This window comes from Ictalurus punctatus, chromosome 11 (genome assembly GCF_001660625.3).
Source record: "Ictalurus punctatus breed USDA103 chromosome 11, Coco_2.0, whole genome shotgun sequence".
In the NCBI taxonomy this organism is placed as follows: Eukaryota; Metazoa; Chordata; class Actinopteri; order Siluriformes; family Ictaluridae; genus Ictalurus; species Ictalurus punctatus.
The window spans coordinates 7066543-7092777 of record NC_030426.2 but is presented as its reverse complement, the minus strand read 5'-3'; the positions used below and the strand labels follow the sequence as shown (position 1 = coordinate 7092777).

The window sequence follows — 26235 nt, the reverse complement described above, 5'->3', positions numbered from 1 at the left end:
AATCAGACGTCGTGGGGTTATGAACACGGCCAGTGCATGTTTTCCCCAGAAGCGTGATATTTCATCACGAACTTCTGGAAAAAACGTGAATTTTCTGTGGTGTGAGGAAGATTTATTTTCACTGGGGAGGAAGCGCTCATCCAGCCTGCTACGAGCCACTTCCACGGGCCGTCTATATTTAGCTTTTCAACTGCCCTAGTAATCACCTCAAGCAGCTCTTTATATGCTTGAGAGCTGCTCTTGGTTTTTGGTGCAGTGGCACCCCCTACTGGCTCATCATAGTCAGAGAGTGGGTTTTGGTTTTCCATAGCGGAAGGAGTCGTCGTGATGCCAGCTCCAAAGTCAGACGGAGAGATGGACCCGGAAGACAGAGCAAGACAGGAGCTGCGACAGTCTCTGGCTCCTCTTCCAGATGCATACGAGATTCCCAGGAACTGAGCTGGCCGGCTGCCTCGACAGCGGCTGGCCCAGTTCTGCAAAGCTCTGAAACCCATCTCCCTTCGGCCGAGAAGAGAGTGAGGCGCGAGCGGAGCTGCCTAATGGTAAAGCATTCACAATGCACAAAGTCAGACCCCTCGAGGCCTGCTCTGGAATGCTCCACCTCTAAATACTTCACACAGAAAGTGTACCCTCCCCCAAACCCACCCGTGATGAAACCGAAGCAAGGTGTAACACATTTCCTGAATTCTCTCACTCATTCTTTTTCTTCTTCTCTTTTTTAAAGGGACATAAAAGTCAAGAGTTTTTGAAAAGATAGAGAGGAAATTAAGCGTCTTTTTATGAGCGTTACACAAAAACCACGGCATGCAGCCTGGCTGAAGATAATAAGGCTGACGGCGTGGTTCACAGGTGCCTTTTTCATTTGTGTGTGTGTGTGTATGTATGTGTGTGTATATATATGTATATGTATGTTTTTGTGTGTGTGTGTGTGTGTGTGTGTGTGTGTGTATATATATATATATATATAATCTCACGCAACGGGATTAATTGCCATGTCATCTGATCATGGCAGGCATGATGTTACACAAGTTTCAGATACCAGTGGTGCGCGAGGGCGCTTCCCATTGCATTGTGCTAATGCAACGTGGAGTTCCATTTCAAAGGGAACAACAGTTTCCTCCCCTTCAGCACTAAATGTGTTTTGACTATGAGGCTACAGCACAGTGCTCCCCAGAACTAGAAGTCAAAATGTTTATTCCCTCCATGATCTCAAACGTTGTCAAATTTGATTTCACATTACCTATGCTCAGTTTCTGTGCACTCATTATTAGTATTATTAGTAACAGTCAGTTCTCACATACCTGCTGTTTTATAACAAACATCTTAAATAACGTGTGTTGTACAAAAGTCCTGCATGCTGAGTGAAAAGGCTTGCTGATCAGAACTGAAACGCTGCTTTAAAAAAGCATGTCAGAACTTCATTAAGGCAAGGCTTGAGCTATGTAAGTCTGGATCCCTGCAAACCAGATATGTCGTGTTTATCTGATTTACAGCTTGAATCCATAGAAAGCTACCATGGCCTTTTCCTAGTCACTTCATTAAAGCCCTCTTCATAAGTGTATGAATTAGTAATGAAAAGTAAACCTGATATCAAACCTCCTCTAATGTGTAGTGTTTTGAAAAACTCTGTGGAGTCTCTTCAGGGTTTACTAGCCGATGCCTTTTAATTAAAAGAGGCATGTGTTTGACGTACAGTACAAACCATTTACTAACTTCCAGTCTCTCTGTGTGTGTGTGTGTGTGTGTGTGTGTGTGTGTGTGTGTGTGTACTCATACGCAGCTTGCTCAGTATTTGAATAAAATCCGCGCTGTGTTTTATGCGCACTGCAAAAAACATCTTAGCAAGTAAACATATCCTGAATATTGGTAAACGCATCTAATTTTTAAGATTATTCAGTCTGTTTTATAGATGGTTTTACGTGTTTATTATTTTTTAAAATTCAATTGCTTCTAGAAATAAATAATGCTAAAATAAATCAAATGAAAATAAATAAATTAATTAATTTAAAAAAAAGATTAGAAAGTTAAAAATGTTTGCTAATAGAATAAGACTATTTCTGTCATATCAAGCAGGTAACTCTGGACTTCAGTTCCCATCAGTCACTGCACTGTACTACAATATGTCACATGACCACCTGCACCTGAATCACGTTTCTGTTAACGAGCACCCTTATATATAGCCATTGTTTTGCACTGCTTCCCCGTCTTACGTTTGTCTTAGACTACCGTTGTCCATGTTACTGTGTTTTGGTCCTGTTACTTTTTGTTTAGTCCTTGCCATAGTGATTTGCATTTGTCGTAGCATCTTTTCTGTTTTGTTGGCTTATATTAATAAAACGTTTAAAATCTGCGATTGCTTCCTTCGGTACGTGACAATTTCACTTGAAGTTGAAATTAATAAAAATGTATAGAAATAGGTTTAATAACTTCATATTTAGTTTATTGTGATCTTATAAATCCAAAGACATGCATGGTAGGCTGATTGGCATGTCCAAAGTGTCCGGAGTGTATGACTGGGTGTGTATGTGAGTGTGCCCTGCGATTGATTGGCACCCTGTCCAGGGTGTACCCCACCTTGTGCCTGATGCTCCCTGGTATAGGCTCCAGGTTTCCCCGCGACCCTGTAGGATAAGTGGTATAGAAAATGGATGGAATGGATGTTACTATATTCATGATATTTTCACTTGCTAAGATTTCTTTTTTTTTTTTTTTTTTTTTAAATAGTTCAGTGTTTTGGTAATTTGTTGTCATGTAGGGTTTGCTCATGTTTTTCTTTGAGCTTCTCTCCACTCTCTCTCTCTCTCTCTCTCTCCCTCTATTGATTCTGTAAGTAGACAGTAGAAGAAGGTCATTTGTGAGAATATTACTGTATATTTTCTGAGGCACTGCGGCTAACCAAGAGAATTTGAGCAGAACACCGCAGCTGTACTCATGACAGGTTTTATTTCTATGCAGCAGGTGATACTGCTGGACTCTGAAATGAAGCTTATTAATTCCAAGCTGTTGTAACAGTTCTAATGCTGTTGGGGGGGATAAAAATAAATAAATAAAAATAATATTTTTATTTTATCGTAAACCACCAATCAGTTTTTTTTCGTATACATATACTCCTGGGCAAAAAAAATGGGCCAAGTGACCAAATTGCAAAATATTAAGCGTTTAATGGTCTTAACAACAAATCATTGGACAGAAAATTAGCAAGAATTAAACAGATACTCTCCTGAGAACTCTTGTGCCATCATTTGCCCGTTTACTTTTGCTGCAGTGAACTGTTTGGGGGGGTGGGGGGAAGCTAGAAACAGGGAAATTTAATTATGTAATCTTCTTGTATGCAAAGGTAAAATCTTCATACTGATTAAACTGTTTGCTATAAAATTCAAACTAACACATGTTTGGTTGTACAAAATAAAATAAAATAAATATTTAAACAGTGTAAAAAATAAATAAAAAATAAAAGCTGTCGGCAAGTTTACCCATAAGGCTTAAACATTTAAAGAAATCAAGGGGAAACATTATCCCATACTAAGTTACTTTATCTATTTCCTGACCAATGATTTGTTGTTAAGACCATTAAAAGCTTAATATTTTGACATTTTGGATATGGCCCTTTTTTGCCCAGATGTGTACATACAGTATACAGTTAGTTTAATATGTATTATTGAAATGTATCAGTACTTAACCATTTGCAATTTATATGCATTAATTATAATAATAACATATATTTAACTATGTATGTTTTCCTCAAACCCCTAACAAACATTATGGCAAGACGGAGAAAAATGTTTATTCTCAAAGCACATTTGTTTAGTACCAGCCTAGTATCTTAATAATAGTTATACTTAAACATAATTAGTCTTAACTATTCTTAAAATTTTCAACCTGCATCAGTAATGGGTAATATGAAAATGGGAAAATATTATTCATATATTATACACATATGTTTTATATTCAGCATATCTATATTTATTATATATTTGAATGTAGAAAAAAACCCAGGAATTTTATATCACACAACCCTGGTGAGGTATTTTTTTTTTTTTTTTTTTTTTGTCAGATCATGAATCATGTTTCATATTTTCATAATGGAATGAAATTATGAAATATGTCCACACCTCAGTTTCATCTCATTAATAAAATCTGTATAATATGAGCAGTGTGCCGTTGGTCAAAATTTCTGTCCATGTTTTATTCACTCCTTTGTCAGTATACACTCAGAGGCACATCTCAGATTAAAGCAGAACTAAACTTCCACGCTTGCCTTTGGTGTCTTTCATGGCCACAGAAAAGATCCCTGTGACTTGTGTCTCCATGGTGACTTTGAGGGAAGGTCTTTTCTGCAGGCGTGAGCTGGCCTTGCTTTTGAAGCCAAGACAGTCACCTATTAGTGCTTAGCTTGAACACGGGGGTGCTGGTACTGCAGGAACATAGTTTCATTTCACTGTGTATTGTACCAGCTGTATATAGTTGAAATGACAATAAAAAGCCACTTGACTTGACACTTTTAAGTGTGATAAGGGGGACCCTGCATGATGAAATGGCTGCACAATTAATTTTCTCTTAAGAGCTGTCTCAGCACTGACTGTCACAGCCCACAGCGATAGTGAGATAGGGTGGAGCTCTTCAACATTTGTGTGATTAGGCCACAGTTAAAGAGTAATTAAAAGCATTTAAGTAGACATGAATCTGTGTCAGGGGATGTGGGGAGCATCCTGAGGAGGGAAAAGATGGTAATTAAATGGTCTTGTAGGTTATTGAATGTGTTGGGTGAACAAAGTACTCGCATTCTCTTTTTCATTCTGTCAGTTTCATACCCTGAGAGTGAAAGACAATGAGTCTGCTTTTTTAAACCTACTTTCAGCCTGTCTGTGTACGAACAGCTAATGTGTGTGATGCAAAAAAATCTCAGAGAGAGCGAGAGAGCCCATCCCGCAATCTCTTTTTGGTCCATTAGCAAATTACCTCCCTATCTAACATTGTGATTAGATATACATCTTGAATTAATCTGCCGCTTACTTTGAATACAATTAAGTGGACTCTGTGTATGCTTGTGTGTGTGTGTGTGTGTGTGTGAGAGACTGACAGTGTGGGAACAGCTGGATGGACAGACAACAACAAAAAATCATAAACAGGCAAAAGATATCCTGTTGGATACACGGGTCAAGTTTATGGTTAGGCTTAGGTGTAGCATTGTATTAATTGGTTACTATTAAATAATTATGTCAATAGAAAGTCCTTAGAAGGATATTAAGATGGAGTGTGTATGTGTGTGTGTGTATGTGTGTGTGTGTGTGTGGGGGGGGTGACAGGAGTCGTTAGGTTCCACTACTGCCATATAACAGGGATCCTTTCAGGTAGGTCCAGTGGTGCCTCAGTCTCGCTCAAATCCTCTGTGGAGAGAGAGAGAGAGAGAGACAGAAAAAAAGGTAAGTTGCATTCAATCTACTTGTGCTCTCCTATTTTTGAGAATGCAAGGCTTTTGTGTTTCCTCATCTGTGTGAGCCGGCTGTGTGCTATTATCCAGCCCTGCCTCTCTGGGCAGTCCTGTTAATGAGATCCAAAACATGGGTGCTGCTGAATCAGGATTTCAGATGATGTTTCAGAACCCTTGAATGCTCCCAATCATGCTAGTGCAGCTCTGCCCCCCCCCCCCCCCCCCCCCCAAAAAAAAAAAAAAAACAAAAACAAAAAAAACCCCCCAAAACAAACGAGTATTTCCTATTACAAGATTACAGTAAACCAAATATAACATTATAAAATTGGTTTCTAGATTACTAATTTGAACCTTGAAATAGTCTTGTTCTCTTGTCAGATAATTTTGCTAATGTTAAGCAGAAATAATAAAAGCTTGAAAGTTTATAGAATGTAGCTTGAAATTCATAAAAATATCTAGAAATAGGTTTAATCACCTTATACTTGGTGCATTGTGATCTAATAGGAAATTGGATTAAATTCAAGATATATTCACATACTAAGATTACACTGACTAAGATTGTATGACTATGTTGTCTGAGGCTGATGAGTGACACCACATTTGTGTCTCTTAAAGGCTTCACTGTAAAAGACAGTGGTCAAAGGTCATTAGGTGGTCTATACATCCTTCTGAATACATAATAACAGAACCGGTCATGGGTCACTTGCACCCAGAGACATTCATTTACTGGTTAACAGCTTGCTTCTGTAGTGTATAATCAGCATTCCAGTCATTCCCCAGCAACAGTGAATGTAACTTATTAATTCCACAATTAAATATTGAACCACAAACTGTCATTTGCAAATGAGCATTTAAATTATTGTTGAGGATTAATATGCATGAGTCACATGATTTAAGTGGCTGCACACATTAATTCTACAATGTAGTCTGCATCAGATCTTGTGAGGAAAAACAATGAAAGAAAACGCCACAGGTGGTAGAGCGTAGGATAAAGGTGAAGTTCTCCATTAAACTCATTTCAGATGCTTAAATAAGCACAAGGTGCTCAAAATCCTGATTACTATAATGAACCAAGTCAGGGGATAGATGGATACGGGCAGTGGGCTGAGTGGTTTACTGCTGGAAAATCCCATTGTTATTATAGCTATATCTTCTGTCATTATGTTTGCATAGCACACACACTCCCAACAAATGCACACATTTCAGCTCAGCAAAGGCCAAATTCTGCTGACGCAAAAGGATTATGGCCCTAACCTCATTAATATGACTTAATATGTCTGCCAATAAAGCTGATTTTTTTAATATAGTATGGGATATACTCTCTTGTGTACCACCCTCCAAGCTTAAAGATTATGCATGTGAATTTGCCCTGCACCATCTGTCAGTTTGCTTAGATGGATTGCACATTGATAATGTGATGGCTCCTAGCAACACTACAGCTTGACATAAGAGTTATTTTATTTTGTTCATTCATTTTTTTTTATCCTGACCACTGTAATCTAATAAAATGATTTAACAAAATAAGATTTGTCCAAAAAATGCATGCATTTATATTTTATGCAATAGCTAAATAAGATTTGCACAGAATTTATATTTTATATTTTCTGTTATGGTGAATTATGGGATGGGATCATCAAATGGAACTCCAAATGGTTGCTTGTCTATTTATTATGTTCTCTGTTGTATCATAAGAAAGCAATTTCTATACCACTGCCTTAATTATACACTGTACATGTGCAACTCTTTCTATCTATTTATACACACACCAAGCCACTTTATTAGGAACACCCGCACATTTTCTCATTTGTGCAATTGTCCAGTCAGCTAGTCATGTGACAGTAATCAGTCCGTACACAATTTCATGGATTTTTACCTTTTTTTTGGTGATTGTTGTGGCCAAAATTGCTTTTTTTTTTTTTTTTCTTTTCCCCCCAACATTTGCATGCAATTTGCAGTTTTTTTTTTGTTTGTTTGTTTTTTACCTTTTGAGGAAAACCACTTGAATTGGCGATATTGCAATTGCACGAAATTGTCTTTCTCTGTGATGTTTGGGGTAAATGAGACCTTTTAGCTGTACTCCTGTTTAACGCATGTGAATGAAACAGGGCTTTGACTGAATGCATGTTGTGATGATGTCACATGATGCGTCTTGGCCCAAATCTGTGGAAAATCGTTGGTAGTTTTGAAAAATTGCAAGCTCCTCCGAATATTGTGGAGTTTCCTTGGTTTTGTTTGTGAAGGGACTAAGTAATGCAACACAAACTCAGATACAAGTCACCAGTTTCAATGTTCACATCACCATTTGCTTTGGGAAAACTTGAGCTCAATATCTTTGATCATGGCATGGTTGTTGGTGACAGGCCTGCTCTTTTGAGTATTCAGGAACTGCTGATCTCCTGGGACATGCTTGTGTTTTAAGGTAGTGCTCCAGTTGCTAGTGAAAATGGATATGACAATCATTATAATACCTGGAACTCACTGAGGATCAGTCATAAATGTAGCATATTAATTAGTACTGACATGACCTGGTATCTGGCACCATGCAGAATGGAATAATTATAATCCCCAAAAGAAAAAGAAAATTGTCATGTACCTTACGCATGTTCACCTTAAGCTTTGAGGCACTCCACTGAAGTTGGGCTTTACAAGTATGAGCAGGATAATCAGATTTTTCTGTGATATTTGAAGTGAGAGTGGTGAACTTTAAATTAAATTCAGATGTCAGGCTATATAAAAGAAGTTTTTCAGTAGCATTACATTTGCTTCCTTTACCAGATAATAATGATCATTATGCTTAGTAGCATTTGGGAAATACAGCTCAGGTCAACAGAATGCTGCTCTTTACCTTTGTGTACAGTGACTGCAGCTTTTGGTTTTTTTTCTTTGGTGCAGATGCAATTTAATGCCGTAATTACACAATATAAAGCTTTTTGACATGAAGCCCAGGAATGAAAGCTTATGCAGAGCAGTAAAAAAGGGTATTTTACAGTAGTTTACGATGTAAACATAAACCCACAAGAACAGTGCAGGCAGCTGAAAGGATCCCAAATGGTGCATCAGGGAATCCAATTACAGGCCTGAACCAGACAGAATGTTTGTAAATTGGTTTTGAAAAATTGGGCAGTGGGCAAATAAAAGATGATGCACCAGTTTAGAATTAGATATAATAACACAAAGGCTCGTAATTTAAGGAGCAAAATTCCCAATAGGGCCACAAGCAATATTCAGTGCATAGTGAAACAAGAGGTGATACAAATGCTGACACTGAAGACAGATTTTACTCATTCAGATTATTCATGCTTAACAGCAGGACGCACAATGCTGAACGAAGATACATGGATATGAACAAATATAAACAAAGGAAGCAGGGATTTGAGGTTATATGAGTGAAGTTCAGAAGTGTTTGTTTCCATTAGGGATGTGCATCGGGACTGGAATTTCACAGGATGCAACAAAAAAGTTGTGAGAGCAGGAGATTTTTTACTTTGTGGCACAAAGAAAAACGCCACATGCAGTTGAGAGAAATTATGAACTTGACTGATATAGCTGAGGTTGAGGAAGTGCCACAGCCAGAATTCACACGACATGCTGGCAGGTGCTGTCGTTTATGCTGGCAGGTGCTGGCATTTATACTCTTGAAAGTTTTTCTGTGTTTCAGGGAACTATAGTGGTAGGGTTCATAAATTATAAAACAAACAAACATACAAACCCCCACAAAACTCCACCTTTCTGGTTTAGTGTACACCATTCCCACTTCATGTTTAAATCAGGCCCTGTTTACACTAGTGTGATTTCGTTTCAAAACAGCATTTTAAAATGAAAACGATCCTCATCCACACTGGCATTTCCGCTGTGTTTCTGTCCACGCTACACGACCAATTATGCATGACACATGACCATTCATGCACACTGGGCATGCGCATAGAAGTGTAAACAGGAAGTTAGTAGCTAGTCCCCGGCAGGCATAACAAACCGGCATTCCATGTAAGGCTTACACCGCTTGAATTGAGATTTTTTTGCCGTTTGCGCTCTAATCGTAGCTTGCCTCTTGCTCATGTAGGCAGCTGCAGTATTATAAAATACCGAATTTAACCGCGCAATGGCTGCTAAGAATGACGACAAAGCCAGCAAACCTTGTGGTTCAGACTCCGTGTTGTTGTGTATACGGTCAAGGTAGCGTATTGGTCATGTGGTAGGGGCTTGACGAATCAGGGAAGGATACGCAATGATCCAGAAGACCCAATCAGGGGGCGGATGTGGGCAGCCACACCTTTTGTTTTCAAAAGTCTTTGTTTTGGTCTGTTTACACTGAAACGTGAGCCCAAAGTTTTCAAACTGAAATGGGGTCTTCAGCGTTTCCAAAAGTCTCTAATTTCAAGAGTCGAAAACGCTGGAGTAGTGTAGACAACAGGCGTAATCGTGGCAAAAGTTATGTGTTTTTAAAACGAAAACGTACTAGTGTAAACAGAGCCTCAGATACACAGTGTGATTGTTACACTCCTAGTTTCCATATTTGAGTGTTTTCATACCTGTGTGTTTTATTGGCATATAATTAATAGATGAAAAATCTACAGTTATAAATGTAAATAAAGAAGTCTCACTGCAGACTGCATGTTTTCTTTAAGCCAACACTGTAGATTTTTATATGTTCCTATTATTATTTATATATTAACCTTATTGCACTCACACATCTGAGATTGTGATCTTTCTTTGACAGTGGTCACCCAATTCTAATGTTCTTCAAGGATGCTTGTCTAGGCTAAAGATTACAATAAAAATGATTTCTGTACCCAGTGCTTAGCTAATATTTATGGACTGTCCTTGGCAGCTTAGGGTTTGACAACAGTATTTACTGTTAGCTACTTGCTCATGCATAAAATATTCTTTGTCGCTCCAAGAACATCCATAAATTAGAGCTTCTGTGTATAAGGTATGTATGGATTGCTGGTAGGCCCACAAACAAAATTCTGTGGATAGTCTAGTTGCACAAACAATGTACAGTATCAGTGCCCACTTTATCCAGCTGCCTTATTAATACCAGTTGGACAGCAGACTTTGTTTGTTATAAATTACTGGGATTGCCCTGCAAGTTATTAATGTTATAGCTAACTATATTATGCCTTTCGTTCCTTCTATGACCTATAAACACTTTCGAATTGTATTCAGCGCAATCAGTTTTTGTAGCTCTTTATATCATTAAAGAAATTTGCCAGGGGATCTTGGCAAAAAAGCCAAGGGACGTTCAGTGAATGACTTTTTATTGATCTGTAGACAAAACAGCTGTTAATTATGTGAGAGTAGGCATTTAATTGTATCAATGAAATAGGGATGGCCCACACTCGTCTGCTACGCAAAGAAGAATGCAAAGTTTTGTTTCAGTCAGGCTAAGCTTATGGTGTGAACCCTCCTCATGATTTTTTTCACCCCCTGACCTGTCTGTTTTATGACATGTATACATAAAGGATATGCATGTGTGGCTACACGGCTGAGGTCTCGGCTGCCATGTTGACTTCTGACGCACACTAGGGATCAGCAGATACTGGTGACACTGTGGAGGATGCAGTGATTTATTCTGTTTTGTGTTTACCTTTAATTTTCTGTTGTCAGTCATCTGTCTGCCATATCGAGAGACGACAGCCTGAGTGATTTAATAGAGATGAATGCGCCTTTTTCCTTCTATATGCACACACACACACACCTATGTGCAATTCAAGGGTCTGTTCATCAATCCAGCAAAATCATCATAGGTCAATAACTATGATTAAAAGTAATGCACTTGAACATTTGTGAGATCATATTTGACACACATTTGAGTCCCAGGGATCCTGTGTAAATGCTACAGACGAGTGAAAAACAACTGTGTGAGCCATCACAAGAATGGCACCTTTGTCCATTGACAGCTTCTACAAGTCTCTGGAACTCTACTGGTAGGATGGAACAAATTTTTTCCAAAACATACTCCCTCAGTTGGTGTTTTGGTGATGCGGGTCGAGAGTACTGTCTTATATGTATGTATGTCCATCCATAATCTCCCATAGGTGTCCAAATGGGTTGAGATCTGGTGACTGTGAAAACCATACAGATGTGGTCATTAAAAATGTGTGTCGAAGGAAACGGGATCCTACGATCACGCGCGTGTTGCAGGCACAGGAAATACAGAACCAGTAGGGGGCAGTCATGTTTCATTTGACTAAACAGGGCTTGCTAGTAGCTACACTGTTGTTCATGTGGAATTCATTCAGTGTTACCTTGATGAACTTTCTACAGTGAAAATTAAAAAAAAAAAAACAGGCTCATTTACAAAACAGTTAGTTGAGCTGAGGCTGAAATCCCGCTGGCATAGTAAGCCTGCATGTTACCACTGCACTAGTAAAGAACACATACAATACCACCTTAATTTAAATTCTATAGTTATTGTACCTGCACTATGAGACTTGATCACACTCACTTTATATTTTACATAATCTTGTAATTAGAAACTTTTATCATAAGTTTTGATGAGAAACAAAATATTTTTATGTGAACCAATCGACCACACATTCCATTATTATTGTACTGTATTGTGTTCTGCTACAGTATGTTGTTCCATGCACCATTTTGTGTGAAGCACATTGTGTGACATATTGTGTGAAGTACAACAAATGAATTTAAATTCTTAGAACCGTTCCTGCAGTGTACTGCGTGATCCCTCGCATTTTTGAAGGCCACATCTGCAGCATGATTTACATCCTTTTCATACCCATCAAACTATTCCTCACATATTTCACTTCTAATGTTCCATATATTGTTTATTCTGGGAATGCGCTTATAACTTTTTTTTAATAATCCCTACATAAGAGCTCTGAGTATTGGCCGATACCCAATACTGGCCCAATATTAACATTCTCTTAAACAGTCCCTCCAGGATTTATAGATTTTGCGGGCGCAGAAAATAATGCAGAATCAAGGAAACCCTGCAGTATTCGGAGGAGCTTGCAATTTTTCTAAATTACCTCTGATATTGGCCAAGATGTGTCAAATGATGTCATCACAACGCACATTCAACCAGTCCTTTATGATTCACTCGTGTCGAGCATGAGTACAGCTAAATGGTGTTATTTACCAACAAACATCACTGCGAGGGTCCGTGAAAAACTATTTTGTGCAATTGCAATTTCGCAATTCAAGTAGACATTTTTTAAAAAGCAGCAGCAAAATCAAGCATTTTGGGCTGGAACAATCACAAAAAACTCAACGAAATCCAGCTAAAATAACATGTCTCCATTAGTATGATGTCCAAAAGCAAGTTATGACTATTGAATACAGTTGCAATCAAAATTATTCAACACCTATTGCAAATCAGGTTTTTGTCAAAATGTACAGACTTTCAACTGTTTGCAATGAACAAATAAAACAAAAGCAATTGAAACAGTTTAACACAATGAATGCTTCAAGAGATTTCCCCAAATTCAACTGAAAATGGAACTTATAATGACTTCTCCAGCCTCCTGGCAAGCACCTTTAGTATTTCGTAGAGCACCCTTTTGCTGTTATGACCTGCTGCAAATGAGATGCATAGCCAGACACCAGCTTCCTGAGGAATCTTAGCCCATTCCTCATGAGCAATCTTGATAATGGCACAGCCATCCATGGCCAGGAAACTACGAGAGCATTACTCTCCTCCCCATCAAGGGAAGAATGGCAGTGCACTCCCCTGTAAATCAGAGTGAACCTAGCCAATCATGGGCATCTGTAAGATTGTTTTTCTGAAAGAGGACAGTTAGCACACTTCCTCCAAGTGTGTTCAGCTGCCCTGTGATGTAGCAGTTTTAAAACACATGGTGGTTGACTTAACATCTCAGAGGAAGCACATGCTAGCTTTTTGTAGCTGTTGTGTCATGTGGAAGAGCTAGCTGATGGGCTGGAATTAGCAACTGACCAAATTCAGAGACGCAGAATGTTTCCTTTTTGTAAATGCCCAGCTGTAGACTGGACAAGTATTGAAATATCTAAAGTGATCATTGCCAACCCTATTCCTGGCGTACTAACGCATTACGGAATTCAGTTCCAGGCCTAATACAGTGAACCCTAATCAAATTAGGGCTGAAAGTATCTTCCATGTTATGTTAGCATCTTTTTACCAAGCAAATTTCCCAGCCCTTATTTCAAATTTAAAGCCTAAACCTGTACTTGACAGTAAATTAAACTTCTTGTTTTGTTCCTGAGAGAAAACCATTTTAAATGCACACAGTATATGTAGGATGTCTGCCTCAACATCTCACTGTTTTGAATTATTATTGTTTTGGGCGTGGAGAAGACTGAGCCAAACTGATTATAGCAGCAGAGTGAAGATACATGGGAAATGCCTCAAGGCTTATGTTGTTTCCCAAACAAAACATACCACTATACTAGATCTAAGACAACACTTACACCTTTTATCATTTCAGTGCTGTATCACTTAGAGATGGTCCTGCTTTGTTGTTGTGCATAATAACGTGATATTTTTTGTTTTGTGTGGTTTTATCATTCATATTGTGCTGCATGCATTAATGGAAAAGAAAATGAGGTGGGAACACAGAAGTAATGGTAAATATAGCAAGTGTGGCACAAAATAATATGACTATTGCAACTGTGACAAAATGTGATTCACGACAATATGTAACTGACTGTTTTGTAATGCCATTTGTGACCGTATTTGAATACAAATTATGATATTAATCAGCAAAGTGTTTAACTGAGACAATAATGTTATCATAAAATCTGAGCACTGTGATGGTTTTCTGCTTCTAGAAAAAACAAACAACATGAAATCAAGCCTTTGTCAGTAAGAAGTAAAGATAAAAGCAGCTTCAACCCTGTATTCCTAAATAAATATTTCTATTATTCATTTTATATTGTTGTTCATGCTTACGTTCTTGTTTTGGGAGAAAATAAGTCATGTTCAGATACACACTACCAAGACCTTGAGAGGAAAGCTTTTACTATCTATAACATATCTATAACATCTATAATTTTGTCCTTCCAACGTCAAGCCTAAGCTTAAGCATTCATAAGCATTCATATTGCATCTTTTACAGTTTGGGCCACAAATACACCAGCGCAAAACCGAGCCAAATTCACTTCTGTGTACTGCATTAGATGCGACTGCTTAGAGAGCACAGGAGTACATGCTCGTGCTAAGAACATTTCTCCCAGGCCTAGCTCATGGATCTAGCATCTAGTAGTAGCTGACAGTTCAAAACCCATAGTGACCTACATGGTCTAGCTTCTACCTGGTTGTGTGAATTCAGTCTGCTTAATATTTGATAGAAACAACTGGATTTTTTTTTTTTTGTCAATTTATAAATTTATGAGTAGAAATGTGCTGTATAATGTTGCTTCCTCTGTCTAGTTTTGAATTTAGAACTTGGGTACAGTCCTTAAGACTGTAACAGTTTACAGGCAGTAGGCAATTATGGTCACAGTTACAATAACTTAAGACACTAAAGAGACCTTTGTACTGACTCTGGAAAAACACCAGCAGAAAGATGTCTAGGGTTCCTGCTCACCTGCGCAAACATGCCATAGGCCTGCTGCAGGGAGGCATGAGGACTGCAGATGTGTCCAGAACAATAAACTGCAATGTCTTTAATGTAAGACGCCTAAGACAGTGCTACAGGGAGACAGAAAGGACAGCTGATCGTCCTTATAGTGGAAAATTACATGTAAACATGGAAGAGTGGAGTAAAGTCTCACAGCAAGAACTGACAAAATGGTGCAGTCCATGAGGATGAGATGCACTGTAGTACTTAAAGCAGCTGGTGGCCACACCAGATACTGACTGTTATTTTTAACCCCCCGCTTCCATTTCTGTTCATCAAATGTCTCTGAAACTTGCTCAGTTTATTTCTCAGTGGTTGAATATATTTGTTAATACAAATATTTACACATGTTAAGAAATTTGCTGGAAATAAAAGCAGTTGAATCTGAGAGGATGTTTCTTTTGTTGCTGTGTGTGTGTGTGTGTGTGTGTGTATATATATATATATATATATATATATATATATATATATATATATATATATATATATATATATATATATTTATATATATATAAATATATATAATTTATTTATTTATTTATTTATTCTCTGGTCACACCAAATATTGACTTTGTTTCATTTACTACTGCTTTCTACTCTTTATGGTAATTTAATTGTTTTGAAGGCATCTTTGCTCTACATCATTTCATTGCATATGCCTGTTCTATACACACATATATATATATATATATATATATATATATATATATATATATATATATATATATATATATGACATGTATCAATAGCTTGGGGAAGCCTGTGACTTACACAAGGTTACACCACACAGAGAGAGAATACCCTTGAATGCCTCCATGATTGAACCAGCTAACTGAACTGTGATGAGTGATGCATAGGTACTGCCAGCCTGTCCCTCAATCAACCACAACCTCACTGTACAGCTCAGCTCAACCACACTCAAGCCAACCAGGACGGCCAGGAACCTTAGGGTGATTCTTGATGACAGCTTGACCCTTACAGACCACATCTCAACAACTGCACGGTCCTGTAGGTTCATCCTGTACAACATCAATAAAACCAGTCCCTACCTCACTGAACAGGCTACACAACTACTAGTCCAGGCTTTTATCATCTCAAAACTGGACTACTGCAACACACTACTCTCGGGGCTCCCAGCCAGCTCCATCAAGCCCCTTCAAATGATTCAGAATGCAGAAGCACGCCTCGTCTTCAACCAGCCCAAGAGAACCCATGTCACACCCCTCTTCATCTCCCTCCACTGGCTTCCTGTAGACGCCCGCATCAAATTCAAGGCCTTGATGCTCACCTACAAGACCTTGTCTGGAACAGCACCCTCCTACCTCAACTCTCTCCTGAAGGCTTACGTTCCCTCATGCAATCTGCGATCAATCAACGACCACCACTTAGAAGTGCCTATTCAGCGTGGCCTAAGATCCCTTTCAAGAACCTTCAAACTACTGTAACTGTTCTTCAGTGGTGGAACCTCAATCCAGACCGCAGAATCTGTCACCATCTTCAAGAAACAGCTAAAGACCCACCTCTTCTGTGAACACCTAACCAACCCATAATAAATAAATAAATAAATAAAACTTACTCTGGCACTTACACCTCTACTCTGCGCACTTTGCTTCTTTTGGAACTCAATTAATGGATCTTGTATGGTAGCACTACTTGTATTGTTCTCTGCTTGATATCACTTTGCTTGTATTTTATCACTTGTAAGTCACTTTGAATAAAAGCATCTGCTAAATGAATAAATGTAAATGTAAGATATGTTTTTGCAAAATTCAGATGAGCCTTAATGATGATCTGGGTTAACAGTGGTTTTCGCCTCACCACTCTTCCATGGATGCCATTTTTGCCTAGTGTGTTTCTGATAGTGAGTCATGAACCTTGACCTTTGTTGATGTAGGAGAGGCCTGTACATCTTTTGATGTTGTCTTTGGGTCTTTTGTGTCTTCCTGGATGAGTAGTTGCTGTGTTCTTGGAGGAATTTTGGAAGGTCAACCAGTTCTGGGAAAATTTGGGAGTTTTTCCATTTGGAGATAATGGCTGTCACGTTGGTTCTTTGGAGTCCCAGAGCCTTTGAAATAGCTTTGTAACCCTTCCCAGACTGATGTATTTCAATTACCTTCTTCCTCGTCATTTTTGGAATTTTTTTAAAATTTTGGCATAGTGTGTTACTGAGTAAGACCTTTTAGCCAACTTCATGTTGAAAAAGTTCTATTTAAGTGTTTATTTGATTCAACAGGGTTTGCAGTAATCAGGCCTGGTTGCGTCCAGTGCAGCAGTTTTAATAGATTGGGGAATTAGTAAGTACGGGGGCAAAAACAAAGCTTAGAAAACTGATAACAAAGAATGTGGTTCATTTGATGACCATGTTACATTTCAGAATGTTTCCTTTCTCACTGTATATTTTTGTTTGTTTCTTGAAAAGTTATGTTCAATACCTTTTGGCACAAATTTAATTACATAAATAAGTCAAATGCAGCAAGTGTCACTGGCCATCAACTAGACTAGTGAAATGCAATTAAAACACATCAAATATGCAGATAAATTGATTAACTACTGTACAAAGTGAAATCTTGATCAAAAAAATGAAAGAAGAAACTAAAATCTAATTGTCAACTAATCTGCATAGATGAGATTTGGGTAAATAATAAAAAAAATCTACCTATCCACCTACCTATCTATCTGCACACACATATACCTACACACAAAGTATAGGAGACAGCATTAGAGACAGAGAATAAGTGTGTCTGTGGCACCATCAGGTATCCGCCTTTCAATTATTTAAAAATAGAATATATTTGGCTTTTACAATGTATTCAAATATATTCATTTCCCACCTACATGAATACAGTGACATATTGAAATAGACCAGAATAAGTGAAAGACAGACATGAAGTGAGTGTCATTTAGATAAATCATGATTATTTAGAAGTTATGTAGAAGCAGTTCAGGTTCGACTTGCTTATCAATAATTGCTGCACATATCTCGCTGGTAATGTGTTACCTTGTATCACTTCTTCCACTTCCCTGACAACATCCTCTTTTCTTCTTCCTTCTTCTTCCTCTCCCTCTGGCTCTTTTGCTTGATAGTTTTCCAGTTCACTAAACATACCACTCAGCTTCATCCCTGTATTTACAGTAAACTGCAATCCTTTATAGCTTGGTGTGAACACATACACTTGACAGTGCTTAAACCATGATACCTGTATGGCAATTGTTTCACTGTGGTAAATAGGGTGTTGTGTATTGAATTGCAGTGCTTGCGGTATGACAGCATACTGTAAGGTAAGTGGAAGTGCATGTTTGTGGAATGGTGTTCCATTGTACCAAATGTAGGAATAGTTGAGTTAGCAATTAAAATACAAACAAACAACAAAAACACACAAGTTTGTCATTTTTTCACATTTCTCTGACTCTAATCACATTTCTGGAATATGACAAAATGCTTCCTAATATATCCAGTGGTTCAGTTATTTTCAGTTATATTTATTATATCTTGTCTGTACAGGATTTCCCCAAATTTTATTTGAGTGATTGTTGCAGGCAAAAAATGCTTGATTTTGACTTCTTGAATTGGCGAAATTGCAATTGCACAAAATTTTCATGGTCTTTGACAGTGATGTCTGTTGGTAAATGAGCTTTACTCATATTCGACATGTTAATGGAAGAGGGCTTTGGCTGAATGTGCATTATGATGACACATCTAGGCCCAAATCTAACCTTTACTACTTCAAATAAACTTTTAATTTGTTTACCAATGGTAATGCTGTCCTGTCGTGGAAATTAGACAACACTCATAGACTCGTCCTCTGCAAGTTAAAAAAAGGTTTATTACAGAAAGATGGTTAATACAGGATAGAATAAAGCAGTATAGAATAATGGGAGTGCTCTGAAGCGCTTGTGCTGAACCACTACTATATATATGAAGCACAGAGCATGACATAATTCTGTGTACCGATAAGAAGCAGTTTGAGGCAGTTAAAACAGACTTTGTTTTAGGATCTTGGAAGATGTACAGACCATCCTTGAACAGAAGAACATGTTTGTGTCTGTGTAACCATATAAACATTCTGTACTAATCTAAGTGACATCACATGGACTTCTTGGGCTTTATCCTCTGATGAGAATGAAACAGAACAAGAACAAAACTATTACAAAGTAAAAAAGAGTAATTTCCCTCACAGTCCCTAGATATGTAACAAAACATTTATTTTTATTTAACTTCAACAATGGCAGAATCCCAAAATGGCTTCCTGTTTACTTTTGTCATATTCACAATTGATTTATAGTTTTACTTGAATATTTAGGAGTTTATAACAAAACCTAAGAATTTTATTGGATTTCATGTCTGGATTTAATGGATTTCATGTCTGCTGAGTTGCATGTCTGTCTAATTGACTAATGAAACAACTTCAGGTTATAAAATGCCATGTTTTGAACAAAATAAACGCTAAAATTATAGAATAACATTTGATGGAAACATTAAATAATCAAATATAACATTTGAGTCATGAATCGTCCACACATCTCCTGCAGCTCCCAATAGCAGCCACAGCAGTTTTCACACAGCACATTGTCACTGCATGTTTCACACTCTCTGTGTGGTGTTTAATACCAATAACAGAGCATTAAGACCTGTGAAACAAGCATGTAGAATAAAATCGTGTGTGTGGTCATTACAGGAGAGTTGGGGATTTTCAATAACCTGTGCCCGAAAATGCTCACAATACTAGAGTAAACATAATGGTGTTGCGGGACCTACCATCACCTCAGAATTATTGACATCCTTATTAAGATGGGTTAAAAAGTTTTTGAAAAATGTTTTTGTCGTTGTGGTTAATTAGCTTATGAGAAAATGGTATGTTTTAATATTTTATTTATTTATTTATTTTTTTAAAGTATTGACACCATGAATTTTTTTTATATGTAGTATATATAGTTTATATGCCGCTCCAGTTGAGGGCTGCTCCAGAGACCACGAGCTGGACAGCTGTTTAAGACCCCGCTTCAGCCCGTGAGGGAGGTGTCTGTCATTACCGTCTTGCGCTAAGGTGACACCCCTAGAGTGTGACCCAATTCTAGAAACCTGAGACACTCAAATTCTCAGAGCACATAGGGATAGCCACGTGACACTGATTACTCTCAGAGGTTTCATCCTTGGATGAAACCCCCAACTTCTCAGTCACCACTGAAACGGTCTCCTGTGCAGTAGGCCCAATGGTATGAAATTGGCTGTTGCTGCCATAAGCTGTAATAGTCTCCCATAGAGACTGGAGGGGATGCCAAGATCAGGCTTTATCTTGCTCAATGTTAATAGGATTGACCCTACGCATGTTGGGGATAGAAACACCCTCATCGTAGTCAAATCCTTATAACCCCTAGAGAAGTTGTCCACTGCACTGGAGAAAGCATACTTTTCTGAAGTTCAACCTGAGCCCCAAGCTCTTCATGTGGGCGAGAACAACATCTCGGTGTTGAACCGCCAGTTCCCTGGATCGTGCTAGAATTAACCAGTCGTCCAGGTAGTTTAAAACACGGATGTCATGGAGTCACAATGGAGCCAGAACGACATCCATGCACTTTGTGAAGGTGCGAGGATCTAAAGCTAGCGATATTTCTATGTGGAAATATGCGTCTTTTTATATCTATCGTCACAAACCAGTCCTCAAATTGAATCTGTGGAACGATAAATTTGGGCATCAGCATCTTGAACCTGTATGTCCAACGAGTGCAGTTCAGATGACGCAGATCTAAAATTAGCTGCATACTCCTATTTTTTTGCGGAACAGGAAATAACGGCTGTAAAAACCTCCCTCCCTCAGGGAATGGGGTACATGTTCTATGGCCCCTTTGTCCAAGAGGCATCTTACCTCCTGTGCTAACGTCAGGCTCTGGTCTGTGCTGTCTACTGTGGTGAGCACAACTCTGAACCGGGGGGGTCGAGCTCTAAACTGGGCCCGGTAACCCTTTTCTACGGTGGACAGAACCCATGGAGACACATTTGGCAGTAGGTGCCACGCTGCCAGATGGTCTTTTAGTCACTTTAACTATTCCACATTCTATTTGAGGGAAAGCATCAGATTTTCGTTGCCCTGTGACAGCTTGCTGACCAGAGAACCCTGAAAACTTGGGACCGCCTTAGCTAGGGGAGGCCCTACAGTAACACTGGGGGCTAACTGCCCTAACAACCAAATGTTCCCTGATTCGTCCCTCCACGGCCCCTCAGGACCGCTCTCCTTTGTCTGCTTGGCCTTTATGACCATTCTTAGATCAGGCCTAGTAGCAGGCCGTGACTGTGAGCGCCCGGTTCCCCTGGCTGTCTGCACGGGTTGGCGGGCTGACATACTCACCTTCTGTGTCTCCCTCGCGCTAGCGTTGGCCTGGGCTCCAATCGTGGATGCCCGGGTGAACTCGACGCAACAGGCTAGGAACTGGCTGAATGCCGCCATATGTCAAGCTCACTCAGCAGGTCTGCTTGGTAGGCCTGCAACACAGTCATTGTCTGCAGTGACCCACAAGCAAGACTACTACAGCATAGGCCTTGCCCACCAATGCCACGGTGGCCGTACATGGTGACTTGGATGGCAAAACTTGTCCCCGTAAATTACCTGCTGTCGATGGAGAGAGGTATCTCACGAGCGCCTCCTCTACCTTCAGCATAGCTAAATAGCCATGCCATTCATTCCCCTCAATGGCCAAATAATCCAACATCGTGAGGTTTTAAATATGGTTTATGCATGGTTTTCCGACCAGAAGCCTGATATTTTGGCATGCACTTCTGGAAGAAAGGCATAATGTAAGGCATTACAATGCGCCCTTGCATGCTCCATTGCTAGACACTTCACACAAAGTGTGCACTACTCCCCATGATGAAATGGGAGCAAGGCGTAACACACTTTCTGAATTCTCTCACTCATATTTTTCTCTCACGCTCATTCCTTTTTTCCTTCTCTTTTTTTTTTTAAAGGGATAGAAAAGTCCAGAGATTTTAAGAAAAGATGGAGAGGAAATGAAGCGTTTTTTTTTTTTTTTTTTTAAACCACAAACAACCAACATGCAGTCTCGCTGAAGATAATAAGGCTGACGGCGCGGTTCACAGGTGCCATATTTATATCACGCAACGCGCTTAATTGCCACGTCATGTGATCCTGGCAGACCTATAAATAGGCATGATTTTACACAAGCTTCAGATGCCGGTCGCACGTGAGGGGTGCTCCCATAGTGTTATGCTAAACGTAACGTGGAGTTCCCTTTGAAAGCGAACTAAGTTTTGCACTGAAAATGTCTGTTTACCAGGAAATCGAGCTTGCAGATTTAATAGGTTAAAATAGTTATTTTTTTCTGCTCAGCACCCAGGCAATACATTGTACCATCCTTCGTACAGTAGGTAATGGAAAGTCAGGGAAAAGTCATGGAATTTTACATTTGACTTGGAGTGGGAACCCTGTGTAAGTCACTCTGGATAAGGGCATCTGCCAAATGCCATAAATCTTAATGTAAATGAAACAGTCTGAGTTGGCTTTCGCCTGTTTCCATATAATTAACTAATGGAATACAGGTGAAGAAAAATAGTTTGATTAAAAAAAAATAGCATGGTAGTGCAGTGCCTTGCTCCTCTTAATTTTATTGATCATATCAAGACCTAGTATAAGGCTGTGTTGAGCAACAACTGTACATTTCAACAGTGAGGATCAGTCAGTGATTGGCCTGAGCAGCTCTGAAAAAGAAGTTAATGAAAAAGACAATATTGTCATAATTAGCATAAAAAAAGAATCCAATAATCCAAGAGTGATAAAAGCACTTGTGTTAAAGGGGTACTCATGTTCAGTGTAAAGCCAGCAGGGGATGCAGACTGGTTAATGACAGCAATTTACTGATGCTTTTTGAACATGTCAATGATGAGCAGTGTAGGAGAACAAAAGGAACAGCTTTTGGAAAAGTTAAGGGTTTGTGTAGTGCTGTATTTTAATAGGTTGTACTTAATCTGGAAAATAAATGGAAGTGTAAATTTTTCAGTCACACATTTAGTACATTCAAATAGTTGGTTGTTAAATCATTAATTTATGTTTCAATCTGAGAGAATCTCAGGGCTTCAGTACATTAGAGGACTGATAATGCTTCCATCATTTAATCACCAGCTTTTCTTCAAAACACACGTACATATTCAAAGTGATTCTGAAGACATTAGCACAAAGCATGTGGAAATAACTTCGGTATGAAAATTTCCAGGAACAGAGCAAACTTTATTTAAAAAGACAGTGATGCAGAAATGAGTGTTTTGCTTGTAAGGATATTTTCACTAGGAGGGGCTATGGGATCGTTCTCTTCTGCTTTACTATGTCTTGTACTTCTTTGTCTTTATAATGCTTTAACAACTTTGCTAAATCTTCAAATATAAGAATGTAAACAAGAACGAGCATTTGTGCAAAACAATCCCCCTATGCCTGTAGAATGACACAGAAAATCTCCATCATGTAGGCTGAGGTGCTCAGCAGGACCACAATACAGAGTGCATGACTGCATCGGCATAGGATGAAGCATATGCTGGCTTTCCCCCCTCTGCATATGGCTGCTCCTATACTATATTAGGAATGGGGCAATAGGCAAAATAATTTATAGATTCGTTAGAAAAATAGTACAACATTTCTTGTTAGGGAGAGAGCTTAATAAAAAAAGTTTATATATTAATACAGCACACTACTGGAATGGTGTTTTCCTTGGTGAGGGTTCTGCATAGTTCATTTGCTGTTCTTACTATTTATCATGGGACAGTTGGAGACAGATGAAAGAACAGTATTTTATTTAACTTGTAACATGTGAACAAAGACTTGAACTACATAAACACAAACAAACTAGGCAAGCATGAAATACACAAGAGCATGTCATGGATACAACAACATATAGTCACAACATATGCTTGACAGAGTCCTATACAAACGTGACTTACTGTGCATTCAAGTCCTGGGAAATTCATATGAGTTGGGAAGTTGTAATTGCAGCATCAGGTGTGATCAAGTCACTTTGGTCGGAGCAAGATGGCAGTGTACCTTCTCTCAACTACAAAAAAAAAAAAATACACCAAGGTTTTTTTTCTTTTTCTAGAAAATGAAGAACAAATAATGTACATCAGGTATGTATTGCTTTATGTTTTTAATCGATTTATGAAGCCACTGTAAACTTTAGTTACATATATCATAATTGTACAACGTTATTGTATTTTGTGCAGGCAGTAACTTGCTGCATATACCAAACACACATTAACTGAAGTCAGCTTCTAAGATGAGTAAACATTCAATTTCAACATATTTACAAAGAAAATCCTGAGTTTAATGAGTTTAAATATGAGCTTTCCAACATGACTGAAGGTACCATTAAATACTAGTCCTCATTAGCCCAAAATCCGGTGAATCATGTGCAAACAGTCATGTGACATGAGTGTTGCGATGAGGTAAGATGCAGTGGCTGATGGTAATCGTAATCCATAGTTTTATTCAGCGTAACCATGACACTGTTACACTCTTCTGGACTGGGATTGATGATGTCAATCCTACAACCTAAGCCACTCTTCCAACTAAAGCGGTGACAGCCCAAATACTCCTATCACCAGGACCTTAGTTTTAACCTTCCACCTGCTTTTTTGATTTCTCTTTAAGTCAATGTTATGTCTCTATTTTCTTTAATTCCTTCTTTTGGTTGCTATATCACTTGTCCTTATCTAGTATTACTGTCTCCAGATTGTTCACTCTTTATTCTGTATCTGGTGGTTCCAGTGGATTGTTTGTAGTTTGTGCTGTTTGATTATGGGCTTTTCCAACCCATTTTCAGCAGATATACATACATATACAGTGGTGCTTGAAGGTTTGTGAAACCGTTAGAATATTCTATATTTCTGCATAAATATGACCTAAAATATAATCAGATTTTCACACAAGTCCTAAACATGGATAAAAACAACACAATTAAACCGATGAAACAAAACTATTATACTTGGCCATTTATTTATTGAGGAAAATTTTCCTATATTACATGTCTGTAAGTGGCAAAAGTATGTGAATCTTTGCTTTCAGTATCTGGTGTTAGCCCCTTGTGCAAGAATATCTGCAAATAAATCTTTCCGATCAGTCCTGCACATCGGCTTGAAGGAATTTTAGCCCATTCCTCAGTACAGAGCAGCTTCAACTCTGTAATCCTGACACTTTGTGGTGCCTGTTTTTGCACTCTTAGCAAGGCTTTGATTGATCTTGTGCTGACTGCATGTTCTTATGCTACTATTATCTGTGTTAACCTTCAGTCTTGCCCTTTCTACACTGAAAAAAACCAGCTCATTGAATTTACTTAATTCAAATGCATACATCGGTTCCATGTGAGTTGCCTCAACACAATTTGTTTTTTGCACATCCAACATGATTTCATCATGTATTTTCAAAACCTTGAATCAAATCAAACTCCATGCTGCATGTTAGTTTAAGTCTATAGTTATTGTTCCCATCAGAGGCAACATCCTTGCGAGATTTCATTTACGTTAATGAATTGAATTGATGAATTGATCACGTTCATTGTACATAATTCAATCTAGTAATAAGAAACACATTTCAATTTGTAAACTACATATGTTCTCTTAAATCTGACCGTCCACGTATTCCTTTTTTTCAGGGTAGCTACTGGTAAGATTTTCCCATGTCATCCACCCCTGCTATCAGTTGGTGGTGCAGTCTATGGACAGAGCGACACTGGGAATGAGGTATATGCAAGTTGTTTGAGTTTTTCTCCTTGGCCACCTTCTTGGCTCATTCCTGGGCATTTTCTAGGCTCCAGTCTAAGTGTACTTTGGTTTTGGATTCTGGGTAAAGTGCTACATCCATACCTTTTATTTCTGCCTATCTAATCATTCAATACACTGTACAGTTACTGTAATACAGGATTTGGAATGATTTTAGGATGTTGAGCCATACACATTTAACCCTCAGTGAAGACAAAGAAGATTCATTCATTCATTCATTCACTCACTCATGCATTCATTCATCTTCAGTAACTGCTTTGTCCTTTTGGACCGTATTCTGGGAACACGAGGCTGAAGCAGACATAGGGATTACATGTGTAACATCACACAGAGGGAAACCCAAGCTCAACATATAAGTGGAAGCCCTGGAACTGCACCACCATGACATACAATATAAGATACTATGTAATATTGTTATAAAATGTCTGTACAACCTCGTCTAGGGTGTCCCCTGCCTTGTGTCATGCAAT

General features: G+C 38.5%; 1 protein-coding gene across 2 annotated transcripts in view; it reads left to right on the top strand.

The window, feature by feature from the left end:
* Nucleotides 1–26235, top strand: part of LOC108271544 (cadherin-22) — a 273022-nt gene that overhangs the window by 52657 nt on the left and 194130 nt on the right. The window contains exon 2 of one of the 2 annotated variants that reach the window (XM_017479184.3): nt 25639–25726. The exons of the other annotated variant lie outside the window; for it this stretch is intronic. The gene's annotated coding sequence lies outside the window, so the exon portion shown is untranslated. The remainder of the gene's footprint in view (nt 1–25638; nt 25727–26235) is intronic. 2 annotated transcript variants of the gene reach the window in all.